The sequence below is a fragment of the Notechis scutatus genome, chromosome 3 (genome assembly GCF_049901735.1).
Source record: "Notechis scutatus isolate UNSWTSFEM ecotype Mainland chromosome 3, rNotScu1.2, whole genome shotgun sequence".
NCBI classification, from domain to species: Eukaryota; Metazoa; Chordata; class Lepidosauria; order Squamata; family Elapidae; genus Notechis; species Notechis scutatus.
In genome coordinates, this window is record NC_142011.1 from 58,024,444 (window position 1) to 58,043,961 (window position 19,518).

Below are 19,518 nucleotides of genomic sequence, written 5' to 3' on the forward strand. Positions count from 1 at the left end.
GGCCCTCATTTATCACAAAGTTATTAGAAAGAAGAACTATCACTTCCTAAAGTCTCTGGAAGGATAGTATACCAAAATATAATCAGCAAAACAATTATACTGTTGTTTGATCAGCCTGTTCAAATACGACTCTGTTCAATTCAATGAGATTACCAAGTCATCAAAAGCATAAAGGGTATCCGATTGGAGTTAATTAGCCCAAGAAATAGTTACAGAGATAGCCAGATCAAAGCATGATGATGTAATTTGGAAACAAAGTCTGAAATCCAATTTAGATGACTGAAGTGTAAAAGTTCAGGTAAGTAAGGCAAGGCCAGGAGAACTAGAATTCAAAGCTAAGAACTGAAGAAATGACCATTTCAGCAACTACCAACCTTTAGCTGTTTTAAAGAACTCTACCCAGAGGTCAGCTGTAAATAATTAGTGTACTTCTCAATGTCTCCTCTTTTTTTTGCAACAAAATACATTGGTAGAAAAATCTCCAATTGCTTCAGATGGGAATTTCTTTATTGCAGATGAATCCCTGACTCACCCCACTGTGGACTTCCTGGCTAGCATCAGTTTTGACATCATACTTGAAGAAAAGGGATAGACCATATGGTCTAAATAGAAGAAGAGAAGGTAGTGTCTATAATACTTAGTTGAAGATTCAGCACATGTGGACCTGATGCAGTATCATTTACCACTTCATAGCAAATATAAGTAAGTGATTTTCTACACTTCCTGGAATTCTTGACTACGGTTAAGGGATAAATTAAACCAATTTGATCTTCTCTGATACCTGTTTTAATCTAACTTCTCTCACTACTAGCTTGATCTTCATAAAAATGGAGGACTTCCCTTATAAAAAAATAAGGTTTACACAGCAAAATGTTGCAACACTAGAAAACTATATTTTAGTTTGGTAGAGTGATGTAATACTTTCAATTTTTTACAACTAATTATAATATTCAAGAAAATTATAAAATGAATTTAGTGATTCATTTTTTAATTTTAATTTTTCATATTTATCTTTTTTAATCTTCAATAAAACATATAAAATTTTTTTGTTTTTATTTTATTTGGGGGAGGTGCATTTGAACCTGTTTCTGTTCCTGGCAACTAAATAAGTCCCTGCAGTTTTTCTTAGCAAGTTTTTTCTTTGGAAGTGATATTTTTGGAAATGGCCAATGCCAGCTTCCTAGCACACAGAGTTACTACCCCAAGGTTTTGCCTTTGTACACAAAGAAAACTACACCTCAGCATCTCCCCATTTCTAGACTAATGCCTTAATGACTACTAGTTAATTTGTAAAAACCATACTGTACTTTTCATGATAGCGTTCAAAGTCTATGGCATCATTAATGCATACCACATTCCTTTTCTTATGTCAGCACCATTTTAATACCTTTACTGTAATTTATAAAATGTAATACACTAAAAGTCTTAGCAATCCATATACTTTTCTAGAAATATTCATGCCATTTTCTTTTGTAAATTGGGAACATTTTCACACTTAGCACAGTAAATTGGAATATGTTGTATCTTTTTTTTCTACCTGTCAACACTATACATTCTTTTCAACATGGGGAAAATGCAGTTTTGGTGCTAAATGGGGATTAGAATTCTGTATCATAATGAAGCTGAAAAAAGCTTTGAGGTCAAGAATTGAAAAGAGCATCAGGTTGGGAAAATATTTTAGAGTACTGATCAGTTAAGTTTCAAATATGAAACTAATCCAAATATTTGATCTTATCAATTTAAAGATAGCAATAGTTTGTGAGGTTATTTATAAAAAGTAGATCAGACATATCTGAAATCAGATTATCACAAATTCACATTTATCAGTCTATATAGCCTTCTCTAAAAATAATGGCACCTGTTGTCTAACATTACTGAAAAGCATCCAACAGGCATGAAAGCTGCTTCCCTCCCAAAAACATGCTTGTATTCCTGTGAAAGGCAGATTTTTAATATACAAGAGATAATTCCACCAATTATATACACAAAAAACCTGCTGTATTCAGAGAACATTATAGAAGCAGCAGACTGCAGTAATTTAAAGGACATCAAAATAGATGCACAAATAAATCCCTGTGCAACATAAAGGGGACAAAAGAAAACTTCCAATTAACATTCAGCTTTTCCATTCAGGACATGTCTATCTATATTGAATGAAAAACCCTAAGCTGAAGCCACAAATCTTAAAAGACTCAGTGACACTTAATAGTATCCACTCTATAATTTCAAAACACCCACTGAAACAGGCTCTATTTCATAACGCACAGTAAGATTTAGTGGTTCCTAAATGAGAAGGTAGCCAAGCAAAATATTACTGTGTGCAACAGATACAAGTGAAAAAAAAAAAAGAGAGAGAGAGGTAAAGACAAGGAAGTTATTCTTTTGCTTGTCCCCAACAGCTTCCATCCAGGTGTCAGCTACTCCATCTTTGACTGGGCAGTTGCCTGGTATCACTTTTTAGGGCACAACATTAAGGGCCGATGACAAGTTACACAAAGTTCTGCTAAAAGTACAGCGTACTACCAACATGCATGTTCCCTTCAGAGCACTGGCATACGTTATCTCTAGAAACTGTAGGTAAATCTAAGTCTTAATTCTTCGGGTATTGACCTCCAGGAAGTCACCCGGATCCTCACGCCTCTGTAACGTCGGCGTGCAAAACTTAGGGAGGCGCGCGCGCGCGCCCCCACATACACAAACACACACTCACACTCACTTGCTCCTGCTAGGCTCAGAAGAACCCACCCAGCCCCGCTTCCTTTCCCTTTCGCTGCACACCTTGGGAAAGACCCCCGCTCTCCCCCCCCCCGCCACTCCGCCTCGACAATAAGGCATTACGATTCGCCATATCGGTCTGCTGCCTTTACCTGCCTCGAAGAGGAGAACGAGGGGCGGCGTGTCCCGCACTCCAAAGGACTGCACATATTCCCAGGCCTTCCAGGAGGACAGTGGAAGCGCGACACAACCGGGGTAAACGGTCTAATGCTCCGCGGTGGATACCCCAGGCAGGGTAATGGGACACGGAAGGGAGCAACTGGTCGCTTTCCACAAGAACCAGTTACACAAACCTGGGCCGCAGCGGCCGAGGGCCCTTCCCCCCCCGATCCCGCACTCCGGCCCCCCACCTAGTTCGCAGCACAGAGAAAAGAAAGGACTTGCGCGCGCCCAGCTGAGTTCCCCGGACCCTTCAGCCCAAAGTAAATCGCCAGAGCTGGCTGGAGGCCACCGCAGGGCGAAAAAGGGCGGGACCTGCCTGCGGATGTCCACCAATCGAGAGAGAGCTTCTTGTTGGATAGGCAGCGAAGGTAGCTAATCGAATTGAAGATACACACACACACACACACACACACACAAAGCACAAAAACACAAAAAAACACAAAACACACACCCCAACACACACACACACACACACACACACAGAGAGAGAGAGAGGGAGAGAGAGAGCGAGAGCCGCAGTCTGTGTCTCCTCTTTGGTTAAGAGAACGGGAGGGGGTGGGGGAGAGCTTGAGTGGCAGCTCAGTTTGACTTCAGCGCAACCACAGTTCGGAGCGAGCGCAAGCGAAAGGGCGGGACGAAGAGAGAGCTGGTGTGGTTAGGCACCGATTGAAGGCGGATGGGGAATACTGCGGAATGTCAAGCCATTAAGAATAAGTTTGCCATTGAAAGCGAGAAATGAAAGCGTTCTACATTGTTTGCACAAGGAGGGAAGAATTCAGCTGTCAACCGAGGCAGAGTGAATTGTTTGCTGCCCAAGGCAAATACTTCCTAAAGTTGCTGCACGGAGTCTTTTGGTAGGCGAACAGATTTTGCAACAGGCTACAGTGTTGCACACGCGCGCACTAACAATTACTAATGGTTTTTGGAAATGATATAATTCATGAAAGTCCTCTGTGTCCCATGAACATAAACATGAACATAAAGCAAAATTGCCACAGGACAACTTCCTTTTTACTAAAACCTTTGTTATTGGAGAAATGCCCTTAATCATATGATCTGCCTTCCTCAGTGTCTTTAAACTGTGGGTGCCTTTTGTACTGGGGCATTTAAGGAGCACGATTCATTTCATCCATGGAGCTTTCATTCATCCAATGGCAGTTTGCTCATGAAAAATTATTCATTGTAGTAGTATTCCTCAAGATTTCCATATTGAATCATATATTTAAACAAAGGGTCTGATGCTTTGTCAAAATAACTAAACATCACAAGGCAAGCTCAGTTTATAAGTGTGTACAATATCACAGCATATGTGTAAAAGGTATGGAGCTTGTTTCACCATTTATACCCCCTTGACTACTTCCAGGACTCTTCTATTTGAGGTGGCATAATGAAAAGGGTGGGTGTATCCATTCCTCTGACTGTTCCAGCCTCTGCAGGAGCTATTGCTCTCCTGATAATTACTCTCCCAGATTAATGCTTTATTTCCTGAATTGCTTTCATTTACATCACCATCCCATGTCTGTTTTTTTCAGAAAACATTTTATACATCTACTCATTTTATGAATATGTGTGTGTTCAAAGTAATTTAAAATAAAACTGGATTTTTAGTTAGTTTCTCCAGCCTTGAGAATGGAATGTAAAGCTTATTATTTTGTGAGAAAATTGCCAATTTTGATAATAAACTAAAAGGTGGGGGGAACATTTTTTTTTCAGACTGAAAGAAGTAATCCTTGAAAACCCTTTAATTGGAGAGGGTCGCCAGCCTATATTGCCCAAAATGCAGTACAGTTATTGCTTAAAAAAGTACCTCTTGGCACTGAGCCCTTGTACCAAAGTCTAAGTGTATAGTACTTCCATATTTGTGCCATTAGAACTACCCATTGGAAGAAATCGTGTGATTTTATTGATTGGAATATTGCAGTTTCTCAGCACAAGCAAAATCCTTTCAGCTCTCAAAACTTATGTTCTGATGGCTCTTGGTGAAATCTGGCTCTGGTTCTGTACAATCAGTTCTCTGTTCAACAACACAATACTGGTTACTGTATAGAAAACAAAATACCAGCATGATAGACATTGTCATGAAATGGAGAGACCTGAAAAGAAAAGTTGTTTAAAAGAAGAGATGAATGTGTTTCATGTAGCTGCAGGTCAAGGCTTTTCTTGAAAAGAAAACCAGTTCCAGAAATATGTACATGTTGCTTAATTTAAAAAAAAAAGGTGGGGAGAGCACTTTTCAATGAGCTGCAGTCATTCATATGGGCCCTGAAGGACCAGATCCCATTTGGAAACAGGTAGAACAATTCCTGCTGATGAGTTATTTAAATACACACACACCATGTTGTTTTTCTGGCCATAGTACAAAAGTGATTTACCACTGTCTTGTGGGATATATTTTTGATCCACAGAATAACCCTGGTATTCCCTAGAGTCTCCTATCCAAATACTAGTTAAATTTAAACCTACTAAATTGAGCTGTTTCTGCTTTGTAACTATAACATCAATGAAACAGAATTATTTGATAATGATATGTGCAAATAAATATTTCTAGAGAAAAAGCCAAATGGAAGAAGAAAAAAAGCCAGCACATGAGCACTTGGCCCAAAACCATCATAGATATTGGAAATATGTCCATTTTTATGGCCTGGTATAATTTTCCAAGTAGAAGCTTGGCATAAATGCTCTTGTAGAATGAATTTTCCCTATTTGGAATATAGAAAACAAATGACACTGGAAGGTCTAAAATCATTGCTTATTTACAGAGACAACTGGAAAACACAGTTCTGAATTCTCTAAGGCCCCCTTAAAACCCAAAAGCATTCCTCAAAATGTTTGTTGTGTAGTAAAATACTTGGCAGAAATAGTATTGAGCAGTAGTTTCCAATCTTTTTATGTTGTTCAGGGAAAATTAATATATTCTAATTAAAGTGTAAAATTTGTCCAGGATAGCAATTGGGTGTGTGTCTGCAACTTTTGCCCAGGAAACAGCTTAGATTAACATTTATAGGTATATGTATCAGTCTGTGATTCAATAAAAGTTAACATGTGAGTGACATCTTGTGTTCAAACTAGTGAACAATTTCAAAAGTTCTAGATACGTAAAATTAAAATCCCTAACATTTTGTGTTACAGTTCTTCTTTAGAAATTAAAATAGAAAAAAGTATTTTAAATGGAAATGGATAAAAGGCAAAAACAAAGCTGGTGAGAAAGAATGAAAATATGAGACAAGACTGAAATAAGGATTGACAATTAACGTTAGGTCTGAAAAATCTCTGTCTCTCAAAGCAGTTTGTGTTAACTGGGGAATGCTGGCAGAGCAATTCCTTTTCAGAATGATAGTAGCCATCACTCAGATTACTACCTATGCGTTCATGAGTTCCAAGGAGGCCTGTGGTTTTCAAAGAAACTCTGGGAGATCAAATGACAGAAGAGGGCAGAAGAGATCTTAGAATGTTACAAGGAAAAGATGAAGATCAAATCCAATTAAACATGCACACCGATAGGAGTCTTTTAAGGATTACGGTACCTTCTAGTACTAAGAACACCAAAATATAACTATTTTTCTGCTTTGATAGTGTAGGAAGTTAGCACCCACCCCTCTCCTAGAAAAATGAAATCTCCTGGGAAATATTAAAAAGGCAGAATATTTCCTCTAAAAAAGAGTAGAAACTCAGAAGCAGAAACTCATCTCAGAAGCAGAAGCTCACCCCCACCTTTGTTAATGGGTGGGCCATTAAGGCCAGAATACTTTACATAACAAAGATCTCCAGGTAAAACTATAGCAATTGTCCAAAAGCCCTTTTCAATGCATCATCAAGGCTCAGTCAAGCCTGGAACTCAGGACAGCCTACAGAATTGCCCTGCATGGCCCCATGGGAGTCTGACAACCAATCAGAATACAAGCTCCAATTCAAATCCCAACAAAGGTTATAAAACCCAGGCTCTCTCAGCATATCAGTCCTTTCTTGATCTCTTCTTTCACCTTGAAGCATGTGATCATCCTTTCTTTTCACTCAGGAGCTCCAGGCCATGTGGTCCTGTCCACCGTTAAACCTTCCAAACAGCCCCCATGTTTCCAGTGTCTTTTTCTCCACTTGGAACTGAACCCAGAAGGATATTTCCATCTGTGGATCTTGCTAGGGTGGAGCCTAAGTCTCTTTCTTCCAGTCCAAGTCACCACAACCTGAATGGCTATAATTTTAAGGCCTGCCCTAGATCTGGTTATTTTCCAGTAATGAACTAGGTTGGGCTTTTCCAAACAAAACTGGTATGTAATTTGGGGTTTCTTCTAGAATGCTTGGCTCCTTCTTAAAGAGTAGATGGCAGCCATCACTAAGTGACTTCCTATACAAATCCATATTGTGCACCAACTGAATTCATTCCTGGATGGGAGGTTCTGCTCATGTTCACTCATACCTTGGTTACCTCCTATCTGATTACTACAATGAGCTCTACAAGTAACCTTTGTAGACCACTCAGAAGCTGCATCTGCCTCCATAATGCAGCAGCACAAATTATGGGCACACTGTAATATGAGCATATAACATTTTTTTTTGTGAGCTGCATTAGCTCCAAGTAATTTTCTTCAATACAAGATGCTGGTTGTATTTAGAGAGCCCTTCAGGCACAGAGCCAGATTATTTGCAAAACAGCCTATCTGCAGGTATTTCTGCCCAATCCATAAAATCTGACAGGATGGACATGTCCTTCTATTAAAAATATCATTTTTTATTTATTTTTAAATGCATTTTATACCATCTTTGTTATTTATATAAATAACTCAAGGTAGCAAACTTAACTAATACTCCGTCTTCCTCCTGTTTTCCCCATAACAACAATCCTGTGAAGTGGGTTGATGGGATCCAGGAAATGTATCTTCTGACTGTGCCTCCCTTGTAGAATTATTTCCGAGATCCAAGATGGCTCTCATCCTGCTTGTCTTGTTTTTTTCTCTTCAGATTTAGTGCCAAGAAGTTAGATGATCTCACTTTTTGGGGGTTGATTTATATAGTGATTCATATAGTTATATCAAATGCCTCATTTGATAAACAATTCAATTCAGTCGCCGCAACTCCACCCTGAATAAAAGGATTAAATTATCATAAAAAGAAAAAAAAATCAAATGCCTCATTGGATTTTGATTTTTGCTAGTGGCTTTGTTGTTTTAGCTGGATTTTAGAGTTCAGAGTTGCAACTCTGCTCAGAGTTGCATGTTTAGTGGGAAGGTTGTACAAACTGAACAGATAAATAACAGCAGGATAGAAATGGTCCCCTCAGTTCAGCTTTATTTACAACAATATCCAGTAATATTTTGAGAGCTCCTAAGTCTGTTTAAGATAGCCAATACTGTTTCTTTAAAAGTGATTACTTTGACAAAATATACTAGGTAAGTAAAATCTGGTTGGCTAAATTATTCAGTAGGTTTATTCACACAACATTAAACTATGGTTTACTGCATTTGGCCAATTGACTGGCTCTGCATAACAAACAGCATAAAAACTAATCCATCTAATTGGGTTTAATCTAGTCTGCATGACATAACCTGTCAGCCACTTAGCCACAGTAAACCCTAGGTCAATATTTCCTTTAATATATTTACCACTACTGCAAGACTGGGTGTTTTTTTTAATACACTGCCAATATAAGTATTGACATAGGATAAAGTTTTAGTTCAAATATAGTTTGTGCTAATATTAAGAGTAGTTGTAATTCTTAGGATACTATGAGGTTTGGTACCTGTACAAATTATACAATTTGCAGCATTGTGTGTGATGTCATGGCACATGATGATTCATCGTGGCTCATATTGGCCTATGCTTTTGATGTAATAATTATTGTAAACTAATCTGTAATCTGGTATAGCAGAATAGCCAAAATGCATATTTTTCCAAAAAGTCAGGTTTCTGTATTCAGAATGCAATTTGCCTTACAGTCAAGTTTATTTGCCTTTGGCAATTCTATTAATTAGTAGTAATTAATCCTGCCCTTCATTATACATATAATTATATTTCAATGCAAAGGAATGCTTGATTTTAATAATTACCCAGAGATTAAATGGGTTAAATAAATTACATTTTCTATGACAAATGGATTAGTTTTAGCCAGTTAGTGAGCCTTTCAGCCACAAATGTATTCATTAAAGTTCTGACAATGTTTGGTTTTTTTTCTCAGGATGAGCTATGTGCTGCCACCTAGTTGAGTAAACTTGTTAGGTGCTATTTTTAATGAAGCATTATATTGGTTTTCGGCGTGTCAGCTCAGAAAAGGTAAACATATAATCTGAGACTTTTTTTTTCAGATCTGCGGACTTTACTTCTGGATTCTCCTTCGTGGATTCTCTCTCCAGGCAGGGCAACCAGACTTGTTCAGCCAGCACGGATGAACGTTGAACAGATTCTCAAAGCTCATTCCGTCCCTATCGCGGAGGAAACGATGGTCTGCTTTGACCCCCCGGCTCCGACGGTGAAGGGGCGGAGCTGTTCCCGCAAGCGCCGCCGGTTTGTTCCCAGACTCTTGTCAGTGGGACGGAGTGTTGGGCTACCAACCAGGCAAACGCTTCGCGGCGGCTCCTCTTGTTGCTCTTCTAGAAAAACTCTGGTCAATTGCGGAGAAAGCATCGGCTTCGGAGTTTCAGCTGGGAGAGGGGGCGGCCCCCAGTCAGTGGGGTAGATTTTTGTTTTCGCAGGGGGCCCTGCGAACGATGCGGGACAACTGAAGAACCCGGGCTGTTTTGTCAGGAGTTGGGGAGGCCGCAACACGCCCCGACTAGTCCCTTCCTTGTGTTTGTGAATGAACCACGTGGCAGTGACTCACCCTCCAGGACCAGATCTTTAGAGACGCTGCCGGGGGCGCCGGTTCTCTCTTTTTTTCCTTCCCTTGCCCCGACCGATCGCCGCTAGGGCCGGCCCACCATGGTGGGAATTCGTCGCTCCCTATACAACCTCACGGCCGTTTGTTGCTTCCTCGCTGGAAGCCTCCTGTCTCTGCCAGGTACGTGCGTCGCTCGCTCCATCCCTTCTCAAAGGGTCGGGTCTCGGGTGCAAGCAGGCGCGGTTGGAAGTATCCCAGACTCCTGAGGAACCCGAGAAGCCATTGCAAAAGCAAAAGTCCCTGGCAGACCTCCCCCTGGCGACTCTGCCCGTCCAGTTTGGGTTGGACGCGCCAAAGTTTCTGCTGTCTAAGAAGGCATTGCGTTGAGCCTTTCTCTCTGTTTCGCTTTCAGCCTAAATTTCCTGGAGGAGCTCATTCATTGGCCAGCTAGAAGTTCAGGCTTCCCTTAGTTCACAGTGTGATGGGCTGTGGGGTGTCCTTCCTTAGGACTGGCAGCCAGTTCTTGTCCCCAGGGCTGAAGCTCCCAGGTTTGATGCAGGTCTTCACCACTGGTTGGGCTTGTTGTTTACCAAGTGAGTGGTGATAGAGCTGAAGCTGCCACGTCCACCACCACAGCATTTGGGAACTCAAATAAGGCTTGATCAGAACAGTAGTTTGGGAAACACACTCTGAAATACACCCAGAAATGCTGTCTATTCCTATATTTAAGAAGTAGACTGCCAGGTTCAGAACAGTTTGGGTGGGATCTCTGGTTCAAAACCTGGCTTTCTTTCTTCCCCACTCAGGTTATATGTTTATCTACACTACTTAGCAGAATCTCATCACTCGCTTTTTTTTTTTTTTTTTGCTTGCTAGCTTTCTTTACGTCTGCTACCTAGGAAGCCACAATTTTCTTTCTTCGGTGCATTTGCTGCAGAGTTAGAATATTTTCTTCAAAGCATTTCCTGATTGCAGATTGAAGATTTGGGGGGTCCAGGACATCTTAATAAGATGGAATATGGGAAGGTGAAACTTCTGCCCAAAGAGGTGTATTTGTACAATGCACCTATCTGGGTCAATTATAAATCCAGCAGTTGTACTTACCAGTTACATACCTAGCCTCAGAACTCACAAACTTTGATTTTGTGCATATGTATATGTATTAGCATGTTATGTAAATTTAACCTGTTTGATTGGCTTATAAGTATGTTTAAGGAGAACCCAGTAAACAAGTTAAGCATGTTGTGGGAATTCAGGCTTCTAAGGGCCTTTCTTTTGGGGTTCAAAGTGACAATCACTTCAGAGCTTCTTTAAATCCAAGCTTCCTAGCACTGATTTGAAAAGCAAAAGGACCACATGGGTGAAGACAAATGAACTGTTCCCTCTCTTATCTACTCATAATTCTATGGCTCCTGGCACTGTTACTTATAAAGCAGTTTTTTATCATTGTTTCAGGCCATTTAGAAGACCATAGCATTTTTATAATGGTATTTATATGTCCTATATTAACTAGGTAACAGAGTAATATGTTTATTTAATATCTGAGTCCATAACATGAGGGAAATCTATAGAAGATAGAGATTTTGAGAACACATCAAAATAATTTTGTTAGAGCCAGACTGGCTGCATCCCAAAATACAGTGTTGTACTTCATACATACTTTGACAGTATCAATTAAATTAGCATCTCTATCCCTGTAGATATATAGAGGATGTTTTTAAAAACAATTCAGTTTCATGGATTTATTTACTCTGATTTGTATGCCACTTCAATACTTTAATTCTTGTATGTTTGGTAAGCTTAGAACTTTATGCAAATGTTCAAGGTCTCATTTCACAAATGCCAGACTGACATGCCCACCCTAGCCATTTTAAGGTAAGGTTACAAACATTATACCTTAAATTATATGCAAATAGATGAGTGCATTTTTATTTAACTGATTAAGAGTTACTTAACTGATATTTTAATTCATATTTGTCAATAGAGTAAATGTAGAGATATTTTGGGTGACTTTATTATTTTGGTTGCTTTATATAAATAATTTGTAAACTGAGATTTTAGATTTGGGTGGAACAGTATTTCCTTTTATGTTCACTACTTATAGTGAGATACATAAGAATTAATAACATAATTACCAATTTGAACATTTTAGCTAATATAGATATAAATATTAATGAAAAGATTATTTTCATTTGCAATTATGTATCTTCATCACAAATGTTTCTTGATTAAGGTTAAAATAGTTACATATGACTATACTTCTGCTATCTTGCCAGATTCTTTATTTAAGAATGACACGGTATAAATCAGAGTTGTACAGCTTCTATCAATTTAATGATTATGCAGAATGTCAAAATGCCCAAAGTTGAGGTTTCAACAATAACCACAAAATTAATGTGTATCTTCCCCCACACTAAGACACAAGTGCCCTAGATTTATTAATTTATTAAGTGCCCTAGATTTGTCCCCAGAAGTAAATTACATTGGGCATAGTTGGATTTTCTTTTGAAGAAGTTCAAGATTGTAGCAAAGGTAAATTAATCATCATAGATTAAGCATTTTGATTTTTCTTTGCATTAGGGAAAAGGGGAAAAAGTGAAAAGGCAGTAGCACCATAAATATATGAATGTAATTTCTCTTGAAAACACGCTCAGCAAAAGCTGATGTTTTAAATTAAATTTCAAGTGATACATCTTCATTGTAATTTTAAAAATGTAAACATGTTTAGATGTTAATGTTCGTTTTGCTGGTTGTAGAGTGCAATGAAAGAGAAGAATTATATTTTCAGTTTTAGGAGAAAATATTGATGTCTAAGCCAAGGGCAGGTGCTGTGCGTTTCCTCCCAGTATAAAGATTCTGTGGAAATTCTGAAGTATCCGTTAGCAATTTCATGTTTATGGCACTTTCAGATTTTAATTGCAGTAATCTTTATAACAGTCATGCAAGAAAGTCAAGTGTGTTTACCTTCATATTGCATATGTATGATTTCAAATTCATTTGACTATGAAATGTGAACTTCCCAATTTACATTTGGGAAGGAGAAGATGGAGGATTTTATCCTGTCATCTGCTGTCTCAGATAAAGATTCTTCAGAGAGGTATCTCATTTTCCTAAAAATATTATAGTCAAAAACTTTGTTGGATATTAAAAGTTACAATGATACCAAATTAAGGTTTAATTCATTGTCATATTTTCTCCGAAAGATTTATAAAGAATGCTAATAAGTGAATCAGTAAAGAGCATTTATTATCTGGAAATTTTTAGGAACCTTTTTCTGAAGATAGAAGATGATGTATTTAACTGAAAGAAAGATTTCTTCAAATGAACACAGGATTAAGAACTTTTTGAGGATGTAAATGTAGGAATTTTAAGAAACAAGTTCACTGTGTGTGATCTCTAGGATGCTGCTGCTGTGAATGGTTCATTATTACTATTAATTTATCTAATACCTATAAGACTGCTATGTCCCAGTTTTCATGTTCAGGATCATAATATTGTTCCGATCCCAAGTTTGTCAATAAGGTGGGCAAAGAGCAACACAAAATATTATTTTCAAGCCAGAGAGAAAACCTGAATGAATATGGTACTTAATCTAAAATCCTGCATGTTCTAATCTGGAATGAAATAGGCACACCCAGGTTTTGTGTGTGTATTGTTTTCTGTCTGCCTAATAAAAAAAATTGGCATTCCCTAGTGCTCTCATCTAACTACTAATCAAGTCCAGTCCTGCCTAGTTTCTAAGCCCAGGCAAAACTGACCTGGTGCCAACTACTACTTGTATTAATACGAGTTGCATGTAATTCCCTTTTTCCACTCTCAAATCAAAGTCTAGTTTATGTCTTTCAGAGCAATGATAGTCTGTTTTGCGAAATCTGGATCGGATGCTCCAAAAATCTGAAAGTGGTGTCCACCCTTCCCCCAAGCAACATTTTACATGACAAAGGTCTCTTTTATTTTCAGTTTTTCTAGGGAAATCAGAACAGCCCAAAACATAGTTAAATCTGCAAAACTGCAAGCATAGCTCAGGGAAAATATTATTCTAGTTGATTCATGATGCAGTAATTCTGTTGATACCCCTTGAATTCTATCCATGAAAATGACAGTGATGATCACATACAGTTTGATCTCTACACAATCTTACCCAATTACTTTATTAAGCTTCCTCTATTAGAGCAAGGCGATTTTCAGTTGTACAAAACATGTCAGCTGTAGTAACTTCTGAAAATAATTCGGTTAGAAAAGAACTCACTCCCCAATTCGCTGTCCCTTTCACAGCAATTGTTTTGGATATGGATCTGTTTCTTCTCTTTTCTACTTATTTCTCTAGCTGATCTTCTAGGGAAAGACATACATTGTAAGGATGCTGCCAAATTGTGTTTTCCTGTTTGTTTTTCCTGTACCCAGGAGATGGGAAGAATGGATCATCTGCTTCATCCAGCGCAGTTTCTCCGTTCACGCTTCCTCACACTGAGGCTAGAAGCTTCCAAGCCACTGCCACTAGTAGGGAGATGCTATCACAAGTACCCTACAAGTTAGTGTCAGCAGCATTGGTCAACCGGATTATCTGACCACTACTACACCTGGATATTTGAATACCACAGCAAGGATACAGACTCAGACTGCAAATAATGCCTCTAATAGTAGCACTGATCCTTCTTTATTTCTTACTCCAACTACAAACTTACCGGAATCTAATACGTTTGGCCTGGATGATGACAGAAGATACATCAGTACCACATCCTTGCTGACTGCCAGCACTAAGGCTACAGACATTTTGCAATCAAAGGAGACCCAAGGTAAGACTGGGCAATGATCAATAATTTATCATGGTAGCAGGGATGGGATTCAACCGGTGTTACTACTGGTTTGGTGACTATGTTTTGCTGCATGCGCATGTAAAAAAACCTTAAGCTGTGCCACCCGGACAGCTGAAAAGTGCTGCGTGCAGGTGTGCAGCATTTGAAAAGCTCTTTTTTCCTGCTTTTTCAACCTCAGCTGTGCTGTGCAAAGCAACTGAGGCTGAAAAAGCAGGAAATAAAGAACAGGTAAGAGCCAGGTGGGTGGGCGGGCGAAACAGCAGCAATCACAGAACCGGATCTGTGTCTGCTGCTCTTCAGAGCTACCGGCTCCATAGAACTGGGCAGAACCGGTAGCATCCAACCCCTGAATGGTAGGTAGTTTAATAAATATGGCCAGGGTGATTCAACTAATTCATCTTCACAATCACAACCTGTAAAAACATTATATTAGATTACAATTAGGTACTCTGTATTTTCCAAAAATGGAAAAAAAGAAAGAGAACACCATCTGAGCTAAAAAAAAACCTAACCCTACATTTGCAGCGTTATGGTCAACTATTTCTGTGGCCTCGGCGTTCTAAAAAATATGTTACCGATAGAAGGGAAAAATTTGTAACTCAAGGTTGAACTATGGGGTCCTGAATTTTATTCCTTTGAAGTTTATTTAATGGTTTCGTGTGTATTCTCTAGTTGACACTTTTTGATTGTGACAGGATTGTCATCTACATATCAAATCCATATTTGAGTTGTATATATATATGGGAATGCTATTGATTCCAGGTATTGCATTACGGTCTCTACTATTATTCCTGAAAGTGGTGATCCCGTGTGTGTTCCTTTGATTTGTTGATATATTTATTAGTTGAACTGAAAGTACAGGGAGTTATCGACTTATGACCATAATTGTGCCCAAAATTTATGATGCTAAGTGAGACATTTGTTAAGTGAGTTTTGCTCCATTTTACGATCTTTCTTGCCACATTTGTTAAGTAAATCACTGCAGTTGATAAGTTAGTAACATGGTTGTTGAATTTTGATGATGTGACCATGGGGATGCCGCAATGATCATAAGTGTGAAAAATGGTCATAAATAAATCATTTTTTTCAGTGCCATTGTAACTTTGAATGGTCACTGAATGAGCTGTTGTAAGTCAAGGACTACCTGACTAGCTGTATATAGTTAGGCAGAGGTTGATAAGATTCATGATTCTAGGTATTTCAATCTTGGCGTATTTGGTTAGGTTGGTTGTGTGCTATGTAGTAATGCTGTCATGGATTCTTTGGCAAATTCTGGGTCTGTGGATGTAAAAGTGCTGTGACATCAAATGAGACATCAAATTCTTCCTCACTCAAGAAAGAATTCACCACTACTAGCACCTTGCATTCAGCTACATATCAATTATTTTATTTTATTATTTATTATTTAAAACATTGATATAGCCACTCATCTTTACGCCAATTCTGCAGGGCTCCAGAATTCTGGATGGCTCCAGAGGGTATATGAAATCATTATAAAAACTATAATACACAGCCAGTAAAAACAAAACATTGAACATTGTTCATGGTTTTTGTCCAGGGATGGGATGCTACTGGTTCTGCCCGGTTCTATAGAGCCGGTAGCTCTGAAGAGCAGCAGACACAGAACTGGTTTGTGTTTGCTGCTGTTTCGCCTGCCCGCCCGCCCGGGCTCTTACCTGTCCTTTGTTTCCTGCTTTTTCAACCTCAGCTTTGCGCGGCACAGCTGAGGTTGAAAAAGCAGGGAAATAGAGGCTTTTCAAACACTGCGCACCTGCATGCAGCACTTTGCAGCTGTCTGGGGGCACAAACGAAGGTTAATTTACACGTGTGTGAACAATGCAGAGGTGCCTGAGTTCACAGTCATGAGGAGCCTACCTGCTTTCTCAGGTCCAATAGCATCAAACTCTTTCCTGATAACTGAGCAACACAGTGCCCCAGTTATCTTCATAGAACCTGCTCCCAAGACTGGAGTCTTAACTGTGGACCTACTTTATTCACATAATTTAGATTAGATTTGCTAACAACGGTACCAAGATTTATGTTAGAACTGTAGAAACATTCAGAAAAGATCTGGCCAAAGTAAGATTTTTTTTTAATTTCTGTATTAAGTAGAGCTAGGATTCCCACACACCTTTACTTTACTGACAGTTAAATGTTTCTCTGCAGGAACTTCAGCTGCTTCCCAGCCAAAATCATCTACGTTCATTACCACGGGGCCAGCAAAAAATACTCCACCAGTCATGGACCATAAAGTTTTAACAGAAGAGAACGCTATTGCTTCCACATCATCTCCAAGGACTACTATTGGTGAACAAGTGATCACAATAACAACATCCAATACTTCTCGATCAGTAACGTTTGAGGTTGCCTCCTCTACTCTCTTACCTCACAAAATCCTATCAGCAGAGACAGAGCAACCAACTAAACATGAACACAAGACAACTGCATTTGATGTTGGAAACAATCAAGGTATACATTTAGCAATTTTGTCTCATCTAGGGCAGTGTACCAGGGACCAGTTTCACGCAGAAACACTTTTTCAAGGACCGGGTAGGGGCGTGAAGGTTCCAATAACAGTAAATAAATAAGCGATGAACCCGTAACTTACCCTTTCCAAAAAAACTCTCCAGTGAACTCTGTTTCTGGCTCATGTTGCAAGGGCTAGCTTGCATTGCTGATGTAGGATAAATACGCGCCAAAGAGTCAAACGGGAAGTTAGGCGAGGGTGGAAGTGTTTGTCTTTCAAAATAAGACACCCGGAAGCAAAAACATATTTTTATATATATTTTAATCACGATTATTCATTTTTTGCGGCCCGGTACAAAATGATCCACAGACCGGTACCAGTCCAGGGCCCAGTGGTTGGGGACCCCTGATCTAGGGAACAACAGATTTTGAATGGGTTGGTGAGAACCGAGAAATAGTTAAACCCAATTTTGGATAAAACTATGGAAGAAATATATAGCACAGTGACAAAGCATATACTCTGCAAAAAGAAGGGAAAAATCACTTACTCAGTCTCTGACATCTCCAAATTAGGCTAGGAATTCCTTTGGGGGAAAACCATGTTGGGAGAGGCTCTGCAAGTTTGTATAAATAATATAAAATGCAATGCTGGATTTGGGTTATGCAGCTGAATGTATTCCTTTGATTGTTAAAACAGGTAACTTGGTGAATGAACCTTCATAATTTTAAAAGATGATCTACATTTTACTGCTTCTTCTTGCTTTCAGGTCTGCCCAGTATACCAGTAGTCAGTCCAATAGGAAAGGATCCCCTGGTGATTGCTGTTGTTGTAATTTTTGTTGTGACAGTAGGGATTCTGACTCTCCTGGGTTTCTTGAGGTATCGACAACGTAGTAGTAGACTACGGTTTAGACGTCTCCAGGACTTGCCTATGGTGAGCATCTGCTGGGTTTTTACCCATTTTGTTGTTTTTCTTCTAGATGGGAACAGGAATTCTACAATTTTGAAGGGGAGGAGCAAAGGTCACAATACCAATGTGTACGTAGAAAGGCAAATGTTGATAACCGATCCTTAGCAGCATTCAAATATAATTGGTAAAGGATTATGTATTGAGAATAGCAAACATATTTAGTGAATACCCAAGGAGATAGGAAGGAAAAGGGATTGCTATGTCTGTAGCTAGAGCTGAGTTTTTCCAAATCAGTGGAATAGCCTTATTTGAATAGTCTAAAAGTTGACATCATGGCAGCTATCTAAATCAGTTCCCCATTTCAAGCTTAATGAACTAATAGTGTCACGACTCCAATAAAGAACGGACTGGAGCCGAGACAGCCAGGATGTGATACGACCAAATTCTTTCACTTACCTAGTGTTGCCACGTGGATGCTATAATGAATATTCGTCAAATAACTAACATCGGCTTCCTGACAAGGAGTGGTGTAATAATAATGATTCATGGCTGGATATCAAGGGGGTGATGTTGTAATAATGATAAGAAATAAATGAGGGTACATGGGCTCCTCGAGCAGGGGAAAGGTGCAGTTACCATGTTTCTTTAATTTAAGGATGACGGATGTTAGGCAGTGAAGATGGTTATAGTAATTATATTGTTATCTAAAGTATAACAAGTATAAATACAGCTCTGGGTTTTGTTGCAACCCAGAGCTGACTTTAAACATAATTTGATCGCTCTTACCTATTGTGGTGGTGTGGAAGACGAATAAAAAACCTAACTAAAGCTACAGGAGTGAGTTGATATCTTATCGTTCACCCCCTCAATCTCGGACGAACAGCTGACAATAGTAGTTTTCTCATCATGAGAAAAGCATGAGAATCTGGTCTGGGATATGGCCTCACTGCCACTGTACCTTAACATTAGTTGCCTAGTCTGCCTGTTCCAAAGGGTAATTCTTTGAGATGGCAGACGCTCAGATTCATTACGGGATGGTTCAGAAGTCACTAAGAATATGTATAGTGCATGTCTTAGACTTCTCTCACTAATGTCTGGGCTAGCACAAAATTAAGTTTTTCTCTTTCTTACAGGATGACATGATGGAAGACACACCTCTTTCCCTCTACAGCTACTAAACAATTGAAAGACAAACAAACAAACAAACAAACAGAACCTATTAAAAGGCTACAAAGCTTGTAAAGGATTCCAGCTGGGGAGCAACTCTGCAATTTTGGAGCTGCTATACTGACCTGCAAATAACTATAGAGTTGCAAGTCAAATAACTTTACTTTTAAAAAAATGCTTGTCTTTTTTTCTTATTTTTGAGAATCAGCTTAACCAAGACCTTTTTCTCAATACATCTTCATTTACTGTGACTGGATACATGCGATGTTAGAGAAAAAAAAATGCAATCTTTTCAAATGCTGGCTTCCTATCAAAGATAGGCTTGTTGGATTCTGAAAAAATACACTGTATGGGGTGCTCTTTTTACAAAAAGTAAAAAATATGGAATATATAGAATATGGTGTGTTTCTTGA

At 38.9% G+C, this 19,518-nt stretch overlaps 1 protein-coding gene and 1 pseudogene across 2 annotated transcripts in view; one reads left to right on the top strand and one right to left on the bottom strand.

The window, feature by feature from the left end:
* The window catches only part of TESK2 (testis associated actin remodelling kinase 2), a 58,241-nt gene extending 55,007 nt beyond the window's left edge, over positions 1 to 3,234 (bottom strand). Inside the window, exon 1 of the mRNA XM_026665751.2 lies at positions 2,868 to 3,234. The gene's annotated coding sequence lies outside the window, so the exon portion shown is untranslated. The remainder of the gene's footprint in view (positions 1 to 2,867) is intronic.
* A 5,914-nt stretch (positions 3,235 to 9,148) lies between these two features.
* On the top strand, positions 9,149 to 19,496 carry LOC113410961 (uncharacterized; annotated as a pseudogene). Its single transcript, XR_015748565.1, has 5 exons — positions 9,149 to 9,925; positions 14,150 to 14,541; positions 16,729 to 17,031; positions 17,796 to 17,962; positions 19,072 to 19,496. The product of XR_015748565.1 is annotated as an uncharacterized LOC113410961 (transcript).
* Positions 19,497 to 19,518: the final 22 nt, after the last annotated feature.